Source organism: Vicugna pacos, chromosome 1, assembly GCF_048564905.1.
Source record: "Vicugna pacos chromosome 1, VicPac4, whole genome shotgun sequence".
Lineage (NCBI taxonomy): Eukaryota > Metazoa > Chordata > Mammalia > Artiodactyla > Camelidae > Vicugna > Vicugna pacos.
The window spans coordinates 94,971,584-94,988,020 of NC_132987.1; positions in this window are offsets into that span (position 1 = coordinate 94,971,584).

The window sequence follows — 16,437 nt, forward strand, 5'->3', positions numbered from 1 at the left end:
CAAATCCCCATCAGGGAGTCCTCTTGCATTCTCCAGCTGAAGAGCTTCCTTTTCTCAGTCCCACTTTTAATGGGGCTTCTCTGGGAGATTTTTTTTAGTCCTGAGCTTCTATGCAGTATGGGGCCCAGCTTGCTCTCAGATCAAATATGGGAGAAAAAAGAGGAAAAAAGAAAAGTATTAACTCACCACAATGCTGCACTTTCTTCAAGTTTTGACTTCCCGCCTCAAACTTTCTGTTACTGTTTATTCTTAGGGTTTTTCTAGTTAGTCTTTGTATTCCATCAGAGGTTTAATCATTACCATTGCAAGCTATAGGCTATAGTGAGCTTACTTTACATTGGCCTTTGCCACAATCATTTCACACAACTTTATGAAATCTCAAAATCTTGGTACATTTTCAGATACATTGCTGCTCCAGCATTTTTTTTTCCAGATCTCCCAGATGTCTCTCTTTTTGGCCAGCTGGGAAAGATATTTGTAAGTGTTCGAAAGTGAACAATGGCTGAGTGATAATTGTCATCTAGCTGATGATCTAATAGATGAGAATATGACTTCTGACAGTGAAGATGATGAATAACATAAAATTAGTGGTGTGCCTTGAAACCAGGGCATATTTGGAATTCATATTTGAAGATGACTCCCATTGCATTACTTAGGAAATTTACATTCTTCAGTGGGAGATGATTGAGTAAAAAACTTCCTGGGTAAATCCTTTCATTTAGGGGAAAAAGAAAAAACAACAGTAAATCCAATTTCTATTTTTGTTTCCTCTGGTATTTTTCCATTCAGCTTATCTTTGGGTAGAGTAAATCATTGCAATTTCAAAGTCATGAGCTTAATCCATGATGTATTATGGTGTCTAAATTACTTCTGGGCTTCTAGTCTTCCCTCAGGAGAGATAATTAACCTCTAAAAGTAGTCACTTATGTAGTTTCACCTGGTGGTTTTTTTTTAAGAATTGATTTATCTCATTTACTTTTCTGACTAATCACTTCAGGCTGGACCTGTGATTGGTAAGATGTAGAAGAAGAGGTGACCCTAACAGGGACATTTCAGCAAGGGGAAACCTGAATATTAAGTTCTGGTGTTCAATATTTAGGCTCTATGGTGCCTTTTTAAAATAATAATTCCAGGATACTTTGTCTTCTCTGGTGTCCCAGAAAGTACATAGAATGTCAACTCTATAAAGAATATACTTTGCATCCCAGGTCTACCATTTGCTAATTATGTTACTTTGGATAATTAATTATTGTGAGCCTTAGATTCCTCATAAAAAGATATGGTTAATAGTATCAATCACTATGTGAACTCAACCACATGATTTTGTTCTGAGTTCTAAATTTTGTATATATATATATAATATATATATGTATAAACATTTAGTTTAACATTTAAACACATATTTAAGTGCTTTATGAGACTTTAAACAACACACAAAATAAAGGAGTATTATTTTTCTGTAATTTATGCCTGAAGAACAATTATTTCTTCCCCAGTGGGAAAAGGAGGCTTAGAAACATTAGTGAATTTCTGGGAGTAGTTATTGGAATATTTGCAATATTCTATACTATATTTCTACTAGTAATATCTTTAAGTAGATTGTAGAAACCGAGGATTCTTTCTGTTCCAGTTTATAATTATATTTTGCAGACTCTCTTTGAGGTTCTGAGTCTTTGTACTCACCATTTTAGAATCTACATACAAATTGCTGTGTGCTGTCAATTTTACTATAGTCAAATACATTTCAAAGCCAAACATCATGATGTTTAAAAAGGGACAGAGAACAATTATATTTGACAAACAATTTTTGCATGACCTGAAAATGTCTTAGGATTAAAAATGATCCTTTTATACTCTGATTTGCTTGGAAATGTTTGTTTAGTTGAAAGTTGTGGAATCACTTCACTTTAGGGGTTGATTGAAAAAGTTGGAAAAATCTCGATAAAGATTTTGAATGTTGCCTCTTTGCTCACTGGGATGAGAGCTCCCAACAGAGGAATCACCAAGTTTGTACTGAACATATTAGGCATTGTTACAGCTAACACTGTAATCATTTATGCAATTTTCATGAACACCCAGGATATTGTAGCACTTTTCATTTTTGGAAAGAGTGCAGTTCTACTGCTCAAAACACTTGACGTAACTATAAAGAAACATCTAATATTGAAAATATAAAGTAGTTATCTTTCTGTTACATTTTGCATAAAGCAGACATATTCATGTTTTTCTCAGTTTAAAACTAGGCATGTAGAAAATTTTGTGTCATTCAGAAGGCACATAAAACAAAAATCTCACCTAGGAAATTAGATGCCTAGCGTTTAAGAAATTTCCTTAAATATGAATTTCAATTCTCTGAATGTATTCATATTTCAGTGAAAATTTGTACACTGCTGGAAAGATTAAAGAACAAATCCTGATTTTGTCACTTGAGTCAATAAAGTTTGAATTGTGCAATATTTATCATTTTTCTCCCTGATGCCCTGTCTGAAAGTTCCCTTTATGGTCCACCAACGTGCCATCCCATTCTTATTTTTCCCAAAGACAATATTTTAGAATTAATTTTTTGAAAGTTTTTAAGAATGATTTATAAGATTAAAGTTATTTTGGCAGATTGATTCTAAAAATAAAACACATAAAAAAGGTACTTTTTCTGAGCAGATTTGATGTTCTCTTCCTGAGAATAAATAACTTGTAGAGACAGGGCAGTACCTTCAAAGCCTCTGTTTTTTAAGAGGACAGAGGTACTATAACGTAACCACCTCCATTCTTTAAAGTGAAAGATCTTACCGGGTTTAAATTAATTCATAAATTTAAGCCTCTGTTTGAACTCTAGTAGCCCAGCTCATTACGTAAAGTTTACTGTATACTGAAGTTAAAGTGGAAATTTCTACCTTTCTAGTACACAGTCAAGTGAGGAATTGAAAGGGAACAAACTGAAAAAAAGAGAAGAGTAATCCAATTTTGTATCCTAATTCCATATTCATTCCAGTACCATAAATAAAATTATTCTTCTTCTAGGAAAATGGTCGTAGGGTTTTTATTTTTGGTGCTAAGATAGTAAAGGTCTTATGTCTTTACATCTCATTCTCAATGAAAAAAATTTTTAAAAAGTAACCCTCCAACATGCTTTATAGTAAGGGATAGAGGAGAGATGGAGGAAGACAGAATTAATCCATGGGGCAGGCGGACAAACAATTAGATTTAAAAGTCAATCAGGAGTATTTTTCAAAGAGAGCTATTTGTACTTAGTTATCAATTTCACGTATGGTTCATTCTTCTGCTAAATGTATCTTCCCTCTCTTTGCCTGGAGAAAACTACCAGTTTTTCATGTCTCCGCTAAGACAACACTTCTACCTCACTTCCCTGCTTCCACCTTCCTTCTCAGTCATGCCTCCAAAACTGAGCATCAGTTCTTTCCTCCTATCAAGGAAAGAATCACCACATTTCAGTTGCCTCAATAGGTGTTTATCTCTCACTAGACTGAAAAAGCCTTCCTTATTGCTTATATTTGGTACTAAGTAGGTACCTAATAAATATTTGTCAAATTAAATAATAAACTTATGTACCAAATTTAAATACATACATAGTTCTCACTAGAAAATTTAACCTACATACAAAGGATTAAAAATGATTAAATTTATCATTATCTATATCATCCACAAATTACCTCAGTCCTCTTCTTGATATTGTATGTGGATACTGATTTGTTTATAATAATAACATAAAATTTCATTCTTAGTTCTGATAGATGGAAACATTCCAAATGACATTTTAATTTATTCTTATTTTAGCAATTGACATAAATCTAAAGAATTTATCCTTGATTATCATCCTAGAACTGTAGAGAGTCCTGTAAAAAATATGTTGGTGGCATTGAACAATGCTACAAAATAAGTTCTTTTTCTTCAGTGAAGGGATATTAATAAAAAGAAAGAAAGAATGGGAAAAAGAGGAAAACTAAATTGGAGTGAATTTAGAAATGTTGCTAGATACAAAGTTAATGTTCAGAAATCAACTATATTTACATATAAATTATAATTTTAATGACATTTGGAAAACACACATCATCTCTAATAGAAACAAAAAGCATAAAATGTCTCAAGAGTAAATCTAATAAAGAATGTGTACAATCTATATACTTCAATCTATAAAATATTGATAGGAGAAATTCAAGAGCTAAACAAACGGAGAACTACTCTACCATATTCATGAGTCAGAAGAGTTGTTAAATATTGTTAAGATGTATATCTTCAAATTTATCTATAGATTTAATAAAACCGTAATTAAAATTCCAGCATAATTTTTTTTGTGGACATTAGCATGTTTATTCTAAAGTGAATGTCTAACTGCAAATAATCTAGATTAGCTAACACAATATTGAAGAAAAATTGAGGACTTAAAAATCACAGGATATCAAGACTTATTATAAAACTGTAGTAATTAAGCCAGTGTGGCACCATGTAAGAAAAGATAGAGAAATCAATGGAACAGGTTATATGGCAGAACTAAGCCTACAACTATAATAATAACCTGATTTATGATGGACTTGTCAATACAATCAGTGGAGAAATAATTTTTTTTCCTAATAAATGCTTCTTTATCAGTTAAATGTCCGTATGTAAAAACCTGAACTGTGACACACTACATACAAAAAATGGTTCTAGAGAGATTATAGATCTAAATGTGAAACAGAAACTACAAAGCTTATAGAAATTATTGAGGTATATCTTCCTTATTTTTTAGTAGGCAATGCTTTCGTAAACAGGACAATAAAATTACTATCAATAAAAGAAAACTAGATCTTATTAAAATCAAGAACTATGTTCTTCCAAAGACACTATTGAAAGAGTGAAACAGCAAAACAGATAGTGGGAGAAGATGTTTATAAAAATATATCTGGAAAATGACTTATTGAGAATATATAAAGAACTGTTTTAAATTAGAAAGAAAGATAGACTATCCAACGTAAAAATAAACAAAAGTTATGGGCAGGCACTTCATGAAAGGAGAAATGAAATGTCCAATAAACATGAAAAGGCAGGCAATACCATTAGTTATCATGGAAATGCAAATTATAAATACAAAGCTATATCACTTAAACTTACCGAAATGAATAAATTAAATGGAGAGCAATATCAAATGCTAGAAAGAATGTGGAGCATTTTAAACACTGATACAATGCTGGTGGACATACAAATTGGAACAGCCACTTTGGAAACTATATCTACAAAGCCAAACATCATGCCCTCTGTCCCAGGAATTCCACTCCTGGGCACATGCCAAACAGAAATGAGTCTTAGGTTTGCCAGTTAACGTGTATAAATGTATGCTGCCACAGCATTTGTAATAGCTCCCCCAAAGAAACAAGCTATAATTTCCTTCACAAATAGAAAGGATAGTTAAAAGGTAGGATATTCACACAATGTAACAGACACAACAATAAAAAAAGAGTCAATTTCTGATGCATGCAACAGCATGGACATAAGGTTATAATAAACAGGACAAAAATGATGTATAAATCTGTATAAATCTACTCATGAGTGGTTGAAAAGTAGATAAAAGGTATGTATGATGATACATATTAGAATATACTACTTGGAGGATTTAATTGGGAGTTTGAGTGCTGGGAATGATCTGTGTGTGTGTGTGTATGTATAAAGTCCATCATTGAGCTGTATGCTAAGGGTTAGTACACTTTATTGTACGTAATTTATTCCTCATTAGGAAAAGGAGGGGTTGAAGAGGAGGGGGAGAAAGAATAAATAGGTGTCTGATTTCAGTATAACTGAAGTCTCTATTTGCTGTTCTTATCTCATCTTATTCCAACCTCCTTTGTTTCTTAGGATATTGACATTTCTTTATTTTTAGGTTTGTGAACTTGAGAATGAGTTTTCCTGATTATTCTGGCTTACCTCATTATTCTTGTTATATATCCTTAATTCTTTCAAAAAGGAGTGGTATCTGGTTTCTAGTTTTCATTCTTTGCCAAAGATTGAACAATACATATATATTATTTGCCTTATGTAGGGAGAAATCTGCCAGAAACAAAACCATCTGACAATGGAACACAGCAGTCTGGGCATTTGTTATGTGTTCCCTTATAGAATGCCATTGAAAGCTAAGATTCATTTTCAGGTGAATACTTTCTGGGTATGAATGATATTTCACAACCTGGCAAAAATACAGATACTGGTGTTCTCTAATCCATAGCCTCGCTCCTTAGTCAATTAAGATATGCTAAAGCCATCTTTTTTGTTTGCTTTAATATTTTTTTCTTTTTTTGGTGAGGGGAGGTAATTAGATTGACTTATTGATTCTTAGAGGGGATACTGGGGCAATTTGAACCCAGGACCTCATGCATGCTCAGCATACACTCTACCACTTAAGCTATACCCTCCCCCCTTCTAAAGCCATCTTGCTTGTTCTTACAGTTTTCCATGAGAGGGTAGAATTCAAATTTTTCGTGTAATAATGTTATCACTTGCCAAATTTCTTTTTAGTTGCAGCCTTTAGTTCCCTGCATTCTTTGTTTTCTCTTCACTTTTTTACCTTCAGTATTTATACATCATCTGAGAATGGGTATGATTCAGATTCAGTCTGCACAGAACCGAAGAGAAATATTCTGAACCTAAATTGGAAAGCATAGCTAAATGTTTGGGCTCAGCTTGGAGTTTCAAATAAATACATACGGTGACACTGTTAAGAAGAAAAGAAACTCTGGAGGTCACTGGAGAATGCCTTCACCTCTACAGTCTCAACGATTGTACTTAAACAGAACTTAATGTAATCTTTAAGTTTCATACAATTTCCTGTATTTCCTTAGACCATTTCTGTTTATTTTGTGCAAGAGGGGTCTTGACTTAGAGACTACCGTTGGATTATGGAATCCATCTCTGGTTATCACTATTTGACACCATGCCTGATCTTTTGATAAAATCTTTAATTACAGATCTTTTCTCTTCTGTGAATCATTCAGGATAGGTCTGACCATCAGCTGAAATAAAAATACTAAAAACGACAGAAGAATTATTTTATTGAGTATCAAATGCTGTTGTTGTTCTGGTCGGATGCCCTGGGATCCATCCTTACTTCCATCCACTCCTGCATCCCCTGCTGCTCTGCTGTGGTTTTTGTCATCTACAGAGGTCAGCCCTCAGCGTATTAGGGCTGCTCTGCTTGCTTGGGAAGGCAGCCCAGAATGCCAGGTGGGAGACTTTCCTCTAGCAGACGCTTAGCTGGTGACCAGTCTTATGAAAGTGCGACAGGCCGGCTCCCTCACCGCGGTTTGGGACAATTCTCAGACTTAATCCTGCAGAGTTCTGCAGTAGCGGGCTACAGGCAACCTTCAGGACATTGTGTGTAACTGCATCCTTGGTTACCTTCTTCCCGTCCTCTGTCTTGTGCTCACCACCCCTCTGTCAACTTCACTTAGGGATCTCTCCTGGGATTATTTCTTCAACACATCACCGGCAAAAGTATCTTCTTAAAATCACTTCTGGGGAACCTGACCTAAAACAAACTATACGCCAGATGACTAACTTCTTCCAGCTGGTGTCCACTGTCAGTTTTTAAAGAGAATTCAGCCCTCTTCAGCAAAATTTCATAATACCTGCAAGACTAAGTGTTTGTGTTACTAGTATTTTTTATATTGATACTCTCCGAAAACCATGATTGATAGTTCACATACAAAGAATAAGTCTACTGACTTATCTTCTGACTATTATCAGTGAACTTAATATTCTCCGGAAAAAATATCAGCCTGAATGTAACTCTGTCTTCACTTGTTTATGCTTTGATAGTACAATTATGCTTCTCACTTTGAGGACCCAGAAATCTTACTTCTGAAACTTTAGACGTGCTACATGAATTGTTAACTGTCATGTATTTTTTGATATGGTAATTTTTTGATATGATAACAGCTGACTGCTAGTCAAAAAGGATCAAACTGACATTATAGCACTTGTCCTTTATTATGTATCATAGTCAATACAAATACTAAGAGCTAGAGTCCGTCCATAGAAAGCAGCCAGCTGGGGGCAGAGAAACGTGCTGCAGTGTGCGTGGACTGAGCTGGCCCACAGGGGCAGTCCACAGAGGCCGAGGGACTTGCTGGAGACTGACTGCCATCGGGCCTCCCGCATACCCGTCTGCTGGAAGCTGCAACGTAAGAACCTCCAGAATCTGGGAGAGGAGCTCCTTCTGCTATGGCCTTGCAGCATCCCTTCAGCTCCCTTGTTGACGAAGCCTGCCACTGTGCCGGTTGGCGCAGGGAGAATGTTAGTGTCCCGCTTCCACATCACAAAGATAGTTGAGAAGGGTAGATTTGGAACTGAGAGGAAACAAATTGGTAACACACACAATTCCCTTTGTCTTGCATTTAAAGTAAAGTAAACATTCAGTTTTCTTATGGTAACTGGCTCCATTTCAGAAAGCATAGAGCTGCTTTCTAGATTTTTTTTTCAATTCAAAAGCAAAGTCACTAAAGTATATAGTTAACAGAAAGCAGTATGTTACTTTTTGATTAGCAGTTAATGTTTGGTAATTCAAGCATTCTTTTTTTTTCTATTGTTTACTGTTTATTTTTATTGTTACTCAACTATATGCATCAGTTTCTTCTGCTGCGGTTTCTTATATGAACGAGAAGAGATGTGGAATGATTGTACATATTCAACTCTGGCTTTATTTTGCTTTCAGAATTGCTAAACTTCATTCTCCCAATCAAATACAAATGGTAATCTGTGTATCACATACTGTTTATATTCTTTGCTTGTTTGTTTGTCTTAGTGGAAGGACTACTTTGTAATACTTTTCTCTTTTTACTCTTGATGGAGTCATTACGCTAAATGTAGTGTTGTATATCACATGGTAGCAACTTCTCATTTTACAGATGCAAAGTTTGAGAGCAACATGAGTTGACAAAGGTCACAGATCTCGCTTTTGATGGAATTCAAGCATACAAGCATCCAGGCACATAGACTCTTTCCGTGAAGTCAGATGCTGGAGGTACAAGTGTGGTGTTAGTTATTGTCGTACAAAAAGACACCCTGATATTTAGTTACTTCAGACAATGAACATTTAGTTAGATCTTGATTTAGTAGTTTAGGTGAGACTCAACTAGGTAGTTCTTCTGGTTTTGCCTGGACCTTCTCACCCATCTGTGTCCTCCTCTGGTTGGATAGGCAGCTTTGCTGATTTCAGCTGGGTTCCCTCATCTATGGATCTCAGCTTTGACACGTAGGTGGACTTGGGGCCATTATTCTGCCTACCACAGATGGTCAGCAGCCCGCCATTTCCTGTAAAATACTGCCATTTCCTTACTCCCCAGTTCTTACCACCAGGGCATGTTGCTTGTCTTGCCTAGTTTTACGGAGAGAGGAAAACAAAAAAGCTTTGAAAGACGGGAATGATACAGACTGAACACGCTGGAGTTGAAAGAGGTAAGAGATGCTCTGAGAAGTGCACTCCACATTCTCTGCTCCACATCATCTGCAGACAGAGTAAAGGGGAACCCAAGTCCATTTTACAAGTGAGGGTGGCCTCAGTAGCAAAAAGATGAGTTGAAAATACTTGTTTCGGGTGCATGCTTCTGACACAAAAACTGGGTCCAGGGGAAAGGTTTCCCAGTAGTGCTCACACAGATGGCACGAGCGGGCACAGGAGAGAGAGACTAGAGAAACCTTAAAGGGACGTGTGTGGGAGAGTGCTCATAATGAGGCATGAAGAGGCTTTAGGAGTTCATGGGAGTGATGGAGAGCAACTGTCTGAGTCTGTGGGCGTGGAATGGCACGAAAGCTTAACCAGGCAACCTCTGTTCATATGAATATATAGATACTGATTGGTTCCCTAATTCATCATCTATTATGTTTTAATTGTTTTCCTCCAAGCTTTTTGATGTTTATCTGCAGTGGTAGTGCAGCTAGAGGTACACAGTTTACTTCGTACAACCTTCCTGCCACAGGTTTTCTTTCATTTTCACCTGTGGCTTAAAGCACTGGTTTCAGTGACACTCAGGTGAGTGACCATTGCTTCCTGACAATTTATGAAGTAGAATGAGTGGTTTATAAGAAGCCTAAACTCTTACTTTTTTTACTAATAGCTGTATTTCACTTTCTATGTATTTACCTGTGGGATACTTTTTAATTTTTTCTCCTGCCAGGATAGGAACTGTGCATAATTGCCAAGAGAAAGGCAAACTTATTTGATACTGTTGTTTGAGAGCAAATAAAAACTAAGTATTGGAAAAAAGAAAAATTTGGAATTTGATTAAGAAGTGGAGGGCTTTAAGTGACACTCGAGTGCCTTCGGCTGGAGTTTCAAAAAGTTGGCAAGGGAATTGAATCCCCCAGAGCTCAGGCTTATGACGGCAAGAATAAAGCTATTTTTATCCTCTAGGCGACAGCTTTCCTCTGCCAAATTTCCCAAGACTCATACAATGAGAGCATCCATCCCAAAATGATTAATGCAAATTTAGTAATTGTGCATATGGATCATTTCTCTGTCACCCATTTTATCCGTTAAAATGTGCCTTTCTCTCTATGCAGGCATTGCTCGTGTTTCATGCCATTCACCTGTTGCTGGGGGCACGGAACAAATTACCTCTTTGTGTGAGGCTGTGGGAAGAAGAAATTATCACATTTGTGGCTGGCACCCACTACTAAGCCAAGCATGCAATTATTTGAATCAGAACGACTGCACGCACAGAGTCAGATTTTTCTTGGCTATCAGAAGGATGGTGTATGAGGTCTGATCCACAGCTGGACAATTTTCCAAAGAGGAGATAGGTGGGAGGATATAGGCCTCAGTAAAGAAGATACATTTTTGGCAGCAAAGACAAATTCAAAAGAAGCCAATGAGACCTCAGGGGTTCTGGCTTTTGTAAAATTGTAAGTGAAGTGAGTACAAGTGCAAGGTTTTGAGTCGAGATCCCTGGGGAAGCTAATCAGAAAAAGAAGTATTGTGTTGCCCGTCTCACAGTGTGGACTCCCCCCAAAGTACTTCACACGAGGCCCTCGAACTTAATCAGCCCACATGTCTCAGAGGAGTAAACTGGAAGGCCCCCCAGGCTTGTGATACCCTTTCAAGTTTCCAGGAAGGATTGATGCCTGCCTAATAGGGCCTTTTTGGAAACGATGAGCTCCTATTCAGAGGGTACCAATCATCCTGAGGCTGTGTGCAGTCTGAGCTTTAGATCGACAGTGTAGGGTAGAGTAGATGTAGTAAGGTATGGGCCTCCTGCATTGAAGCCATTTGCTGCTTAAATGTCCCACTGCTTGCTGACACTCCCATTCATTAATCCGAGACACTACGTGATTTCTCTACACTCCACTGCCATGTTACAGCAGAGCATCTACCAAATTTTTCTTGTACACCACAGGCTGTCAAGCAGATTTTCTGAAACAAACATGATCTTTTAAGTGCCAGTAAATGGTGGTGGATTAAAAACAAATGAATTTTCCATATGGGGAATTGGAAGAGACTTGTACCAACAGCACATGGCTACTTATAAGTGCCACCAAAAGATGTTAGGCATAGAAAATACAGTGACCTAATGTGTCCCTTTCTCAAATGCCTGGCAGCTAAACTTTTTGAAAAGCAATTGACTTCAAACCACACCTTTAAGGACTTTTGACTGTCTCCTCATATTACTTTAGGATAAATTGGGAAAATAATAGTAATGATGACAACAAAACACAGCATATAAAAATAGAAGGTTTCAGTTGATAGGATTGTAGGGCAGAATTGCCAAAGGCATTGAAATGGACAAAAACCCAAAATTACTGAGGGTAGAAAGGATAGAGCCTGTTTTCCTGGTTATCTGGTTCTATCTGGTTCTAATCCTTCCATCCTCTTTGAGATACTTAGCAATGCAAATAATTCCTATCCATAGAAATGAAAATGAATTTTGTCCGGGATGCATCTGATTATTGCCCTATGGATATTCATTAGATTTACATCTATTTGCAAATTTATTTCAGCATTCTTGATTGCCTTTATGTGCCTGAGTTGTTTGAGTTCTCCTTTGAACCAGTTGTAACAGCTTATTGGTTCCCTCATTAATTCATGAGTTAAATAAAATATTTGGCACATGTTCATTTTATATTTCTATGCAAGTTATGATATTAACTTTTAAAAATAATCATTTCAGGAGATTTTTTTTAAATTAATACTGAGAAGACTGTGATTAAAAATGATGTTCTCCAAAAGAAAACATAGGTACCCCACCCAATGGGAGAAAATGAACAAGGAATAACTTTGGAGAGTGACTTGAAAAAAACACATGCTCATTAATGAAATCAAACTATCAAACTATCTTTAATAGAAAAATGATATGTTATAGTTGTCTTATGTTTAACATCAGCCTGAGCTTAATGCTTAGCAAATGAGCATTCAATAAATGAAACCTTGGGAAAGTTCTTTTTAATTAAACTGTAGTGTTCAAGACTTTCTAAGTTATAACCTAAAGTTACAATCTTCTCTACATTTAAAGCTTTATACACACTGTACTTCAGTGAAACTAGACTACTTTCTGATCCTAGAACGTGTGAAGTGCTTTGCTTTGCAAAAACCTTGGAATGCCCTCCATTTGTGTAGAAATGTTATCCATTCTCTAACACAGTGCTTCTCAACCTCTCTGTGTTGAAGTCCAATTTTTTTTTGAAGGTCCCTATTCAATCATACTCCAACATTGCAATATAAAAACATGAATTGCTAGAAATTGGAAATAAATATAAAAAGGCTTTATAAATTGTCTTATTTCATTATTATTATATTCAAAGCACATTTTCAAATGGCTATAAAAGTTTCTAAACTCTTTGAATCTCTGTACTTCTGTCATCATATGTCAGTGACAAACATTTCAATGGCTCAAGTCAGTGGACCTCTGTTGGGTAAACAGCAGAGCGTAATTTTCCTCAGAAGTGCTATCTGACCCAATTATTTATTTTCCTGTGTGTCTCTAAATGAAAGTAATCTAAACTGTATTTGAAAGCAGTGGTTCAATGTTATTTTTTGCACAATAATTGACTTAATTCCCACTGTATTAGAGTTCTTCAATAATTACAGTTTCCCCTTGAGGAAAACTCCAGCCCAAACTCTGGCACTAAATGTTCAAGTAAATATTTGTTGAACTGCAATTTTCTTAAATCTCTTGTTGGAAATAGATTTTCAAAATTGATGTTAAATGCCTATTTTTTTCCTTTCCCCCCTTTTCTGCTTCAGTTAAATATATTAGAGAGAAAGCCATGCCTCAAAGTAGGAGTCTTTGACATGCCTTCTATGAGAATGATTCCATGTACATTAAACATAAGAATTTGAATATCTATTATGATTGACAATATTCCCAAATGTATTGAACTCCTGCAGCACTCCTGCTCTGCCTGCCCATTTTCCTTTGAGCCGAGGTAGACATGGCTTTTACTTTCATTCATCAAATGCTTATTTTATATGTCCCCTGTTACCTTAAGTTCTTCAAAATTAAGTCTCTTCCTGGTAGTCTTCCTTGACCTGTTTTTAATCTTATTACTCATATTAGATAAGTATTGTATTTCTCAGTGTTTCTCAGTCTGCACCTTCCTTCTTGTCTCCACTGACCATACCTTGGTTCTGGGCATGATCTAAATTTACAGTTGTGCAATAGCCTTCGTCTATATTTCATCACATAGTATGTACTTTGGAGGATCTTTTCTTGTCAATTTAAAAAGAAATTACTTATGCCAGTTCCAAAATAAACGTAACACCAATAATCTCAAAAAGAGCCAAAAATGAATCATAAAGAATGGGTGGGATCATTTAAGCATAAGGGGCTCTATCCCCATACCAGCCCACTGATGTTAGGTTTCTTGTATCATTAAAAAAAAATTATGTAAGTTTATGGTGACATTGATGATCAAATAAGGGTAGAAGTTTTTCATGTAAATACTCTCAGGAAAAAATGTACTTTTAGATGTAGAATCCCCTATAAGTAAACATATTATGAATATGAGAATAATCATAGCAATAGTGTATTTAGTCACAGAATGTTGTGTTTTAGAAACAATCAATTCTCTGTTTCTAAATGTTGATGTTAGAAACTCAAATCACTGTGCAGAAGGAGTTTGAGGATAGAAAATATTTAATGCTTTAGAAGAACTGAATGGAAGTAAATGACACCGTACTAATCATTTTGATAGTGACACTGGATATGTGAGCTTTTGTATTGCCTGATTATTAAGTTGATTCACAGCCATGTATGTTTCCTGCAAATTAAGAATCTAACAGATTTGTAGGTTCTTAATTCAAATTATGAACACCACTTGTGAATCCAGCTAGCCTTGTTTGCAGTATGTTTTGTGGAAGCTGTTAGAGTAGTATTGAGAAGGTGCCAAAGGTTATTTTACTGACAGCTATCAGTAAGATATGCTAGCCCGAGGATGACATTTTTCTTGCAAGAATAGAGTAAAGCTAATCAGATACCAAAGTCCATTATCTGATGAGAAGTAAACAAGTGACAATATCACAGCTGTCAAAATGAAACGCAGTCCTGTGAGAGCATTGTCTAAGAAAATGAATAAAAGTGAATATGAAAGAAAAGTCTCTCAAATAAAATGAAAAGAACTAACCTTTTCCTTTGGACCATACAATGGATCATTTTTTTTTTTACATAATTATATTAGGGACAATTTGGGAGTTAAACTATAGGAGTTATAAAAATCAACAAAGTTGCTATGCCATTCTAAAATGGAAGTTTCAAATATTATTGAGATATTCACAATGGGTAAATAAGTAATGAGACTGACATTTTATCTTAATTTAAAATCTACTTGTTTCCTTGATCTGGAACCTTAAAACTTTAAACTACATTTAAAACACAATATATGCTTGCTGTTTTTGCTTGGGGAGAGGCCAAGATGCTGAAAAAAAGATTTTAAAATGTAAAAGCTCACAAAAGACAGGTATTTATTTCTCTCTCAGGGAACACCAGTTCTCAGTGGCTTAAAGAAGGTAAAAAAGTAGATGCCCAGCTTCATGGTGCTCAGTGTGGCTTCGCAGCGCACTGTTGCCTTGGTGCTGTCCTCACTGCATGGCCAGAGCTGGCTCAAGTCCATCCCACAGCCTATTGGAAGGAAAACAGGTCAAGATACAAAACAAACAATTTTTTATGAAGAAATGTCCAGGCAATTGCATATCTGATCTCTGCTCACTTTTCATTACTAGAGCTTAGTCGCGTGATCCTACTTGCAAGAGAGGCTGGGAAACGTGGTCTCTAGCTGGCCCTCTGTGAGCCTTATTAGAACTCAGCAAAGAGCAGGGAGAAGGGGAAAGTAGATACTGGAGAAATACTTAGTTTTTACTGCATATGTATGTGATTACAATTAAATATAAGTTTCAAATGAAAAAAAAAATCCCTCTAGTCCTACTCCTACTGCTAATTTTTTTGTGTGCTTTTCAGATATTTTTATATTGAAGGGATTCTAGAACAAACCACCCCTTTACCGTATTGATTTTTGAGCTGAAGTCACTTGAGAAAGAGCAGAAGCAGGAAGGGTTCTCTGACCTCTCTCTTTCTACCCAATAGCAGGTTATAAAATTTTCCATGAGAACTATTCCCTCCCTGTACTAGAAAGAGAAATTCTTATCACCAGAGGCTGGGAGTTGACACCAAAATGGATCTGTACAAACAAACCTGCTCAAGATAACTCTTGTCTTCCATTACTTTCCCCTATGTCTTTCCTAGTCACTGTCCCACGGTTTATTGTCCCTAGCCCAAACCATTTGTCTTGTCATGTTTCCATAATTTATCATTCTTTGTTTAGAAAGGTATATAGCTTTTAGGCCTGATGGCTCCTTCAGGTCTTCATTTTTTTTTTGAAGACTTCTGTGTACACATAAAAATATTAAGTAAGATGTATATATTTTCTCCTATTAATCTCTTTTATGTCACTTTAATTTACAGGTTGAATAGCAGAACCTAAGAGGGTAGAAAGAACTTTTTTCTTCCCTAAAATATTCACAGAAAAAATACACAGATTATAGTATTTTCCTCTTTTCTTAGAGTGTCTTTGACTATACATATAATGTGTTTTGTTACTAAATGGATCTTGGAAATATTTCTATATCAGCATATACATATGTCTTTTTCCTCTGTTTAATAGCTGTGCAGTGTTCAGTTATATGAATGAGCCATGACTTACTCAGCTTCTTGCTTTTGGATATTTTGATATCATCAAGACATTTCTTTTTCTTTTTCTTTCTCTTTTGTGACCAATTCTGCCATGAACTTCTTTGTATATACAAAAATATATATATTTTTGTAAAGGTGTGTGAATATATTTACGTACATTTCTTTTCCTAATATCTCCACTGAATATGATATATATTTCAAGGAATGGGCGCATTCTAAATGTGCAGTTTGATGAGTTTTTGTAATGTATGCAGTCATGCAAAGATTGTGACAATCT